Here is a 3,019-nt window from a genome sequence, read left to right as displayed (position 1 = left end):
TTGAAGGGTTATCTAGCTTGGCTTTCATGTACTGAGTGATCTTAAATATACAAATGAACATACATAAATCTAACATGATTAATGAGGTAAAACCAATAAAAACCATAGTAGTAAAGGGAGGAAATATTAAAGAAGTAAAGGATAGTTATGTGATTCATCAGTGCTGTACCACACCCTGGATTTTCCAGCCCTTCTGTGCGGTCCTTCTGAGAAGGACTGTCAAATTATCTTGCAGGTGGGTTTGGGTTTCGACTACATCCATGTCCCTTCACATTGATTTTGGGGATAACCAATTCCTTATGCTTAAATACAAAGAGCCTTCAAAAAGTTCATGGGGAATTCTGTTATCTCTCAGTTCAATTTTTCCATAAATGTTTGGCAGTCCCCTAGGTTTCATGAGTCAGGAACTTAGAACCGAGGTGGTTACTCACCTGTCTATTGCCATCCTGTTGATTTCAAATCCTTGTAAGGACAGGGAATTGCCCTATAGGGTTTGCAAGGTTATAATCTTTCGGAAAGCAGACATCTTTGTCTGTCAGTTAGCAGAATTACTGTGCCCGTCCCCAGGGCTCCTTATTGCAGTTCCTTTGTATTCCATTGGGTCTGGAATCTAGATTAAAGTCTCAGTTCGCTGGGGCTGGGAGAGCACACTTCTAAGTTGGTGTCTTGAATCACATTATCTTGTATTTGCACTGAAATAGCTTAAGTCTGAGCTCAGTTTGGACTTGACTAGCATGCCTAATGTGGCCTCTCTAGCACAGAAGTCTCAGAACAGTTGGATTTCCAACCACCTGGCAGCTCAGGGCTCTAATGGGCACTCCATTGCTGTTGGCTGACTGTGACCCAGCCTTGGAAGTCACCTGACATCATTTCCACCATATTCTATTGGTCAAAGCAGTTACAAGCATGGTCATATTTAAGTGGGCAGAAAGAGAGATGTAGACTACATCTCTGTACAGGGGTGGGAGTAGGGAAAGTGTCAACGAGTTTTTTTTTTTTTTAAATAATCAATTTATTGGGGCTCATACAATTTATCACAATACATAGATCAATTGTGTAAAGCACATCTATACATTTGTTGCCCTCATCATTCCCAAAATTCTCTTGCCTCCTGGGTTCCCGGTGTCAACGAGTTTTAAAGAACCACATCAGGAAAATTTAAACCAAGAGAAGTTAGATAGTGTGATGATATTAAAAAAAATACTTTAAAATATTTTAGTGAAGGTTTACACAAAAATGTAGGTTCACATTCAACAACTTCTACAGATTGTTAAATGACATTGGTTATAATTTTTGCCAAACATTCTCATTCTCATTCTTTCTGTTCTGGCTCTGTTTCCATGGATCTGTTTTCCCCTGCCCCTTTATATTTTCATCTTTGTTTTAAAGAATTTGTTGACCTTTTGGACACATACAGACACACACTGTACTTATGGGTGATATTCTTTATTTTGTGAATAAATTTGTTATTTAGCTTAAAGGTGACCTCAGGGGATAGTTTTGGTTCAAGGTTTAAACAAGATCTCAGGGAATTCTCTAGTTTCAAGTGGTCCAATAAGCCTGGACTTTTTAAGAATTTGAGTTATATTCCATATTTTCCTGCCATTTTTGTCAGGATCCACTATTATGGCCTTGATCAAAACAGTCCATAGTGGTAGTGGGGTGTGTTAGTCTGTGTTGACTAGAGAAACAAATTCATAGACACTCATATGTGTATAATAAAGAGCTTTATATACAAGAGCAATTGTACATTAATAAAACATCCCAGCCCAGTCCAGATCAAGTCCATAAGTCCGATATTAGTCCATATGTCCATTACCAGTCTATAAATTCTTGTTCAGACTCATGCAGCACATGCAATGACACCGAATGCAGGAAGACCACAGGTCAGTGGGTGGAAAGTCTTGTGGATCCAGTGGTGGTGGCAGCATCTCAGAACTGGCATGGGTCTCCACATGGCTCCTTCAGCTCCAGGGCTCTGGCTCCATCAGTGTAGTTCCATGTGGTTGGTCAACAAGAATGTCTTGCAGGGAGAATGTGTGTCCCGCCTCCAGGGAAGAAGATAGGGGTTCCCAGAATCCTCCGAAGGCCACGCCCACACTGAAGCCTCATTGGTTATCACCTGATTGACAGGCTAGACTCCATACCTTCCGTCAAGTTGAAAGTAGCTTATGTAACTGCCACACTGGGCACTATGTAGTTTTTTTTTAATCTCAAGATAGATGAGACTGATTTTGTAAACTATTAGATTAGCTTCCATGTGAGTCTTTGGCTACCTTCTTATTCTTTTGTTCACAATGAGTAGAGATAAGGAGTTGTATCTTAGATAGCTGCTTGCAAGCTTTCAAGACCCCTGACCCTACTCATCAAACTAGGATGTAGAAACATAACTTTAGGAATAAGCTATACGTGTATTATGCCAGTTGACTGAGATGTTCCATCAGACTGTACGCCTAATCCCTTCTAACACAAAAAACCAATCCCACCAGGTGTTTGAGGTTGTCTAGGAAGTATTCATAACTATATCTACTTTGTACTTTATCATGTATATGGATATATGTACATGCACACACATATGCATGCATATATGAATATATCTGTACAAGAGGGTGGAAAAATAGAATTACAAGATGCTGGATTAAAAAAAATTTTTTTTAAATCAATTTATTGGGGCTCATACAATTCAACACAATACATAGATCAATTGTGTAGAGAACATCTATACATTTGTTGCCCTCATCGTTCCCAAAATTCGCTTGCCTCTTGGGTTCCCGGAATCAGCTCATTTTAATGCTGGATTTTTTTCTCTGAACTTTATGAAGCCCACTTCCATATACACACATATACACACCTATATACATGAGAGTACAGTGATATTTCAGTTGTCCAACTCAAATCATTCCAAATTTATGTTTGAACACTGAAAAGTTCAAGAACTGAACATATTTTCCCTTTAAGAAATGATGTACAGTTAAAAAAAATAACACCGTAAAACCAAATAATTGGTTCCGAGGCCCCA

Source organism: Echinops telfairi, unplaced genomic scaffold (genome assembly GCF_000313985.2).
Source record: "Echinops telfairi isolate 266 unplaced genomic scaffold, ASM31398v2 ScPeMD7_2010;HRSCAF=2546, whole genome shotgun sequence".
In the NCBI taxonomy this organism is placed as follows: Eukaryota; Metazoa; Chordata; class Mammalia; order Afrosoricida; family Tenrecidae; genus Echinops; species Echinops telfairi.
Note: the sequence above shows the minus strand (reverse complement) of the source record.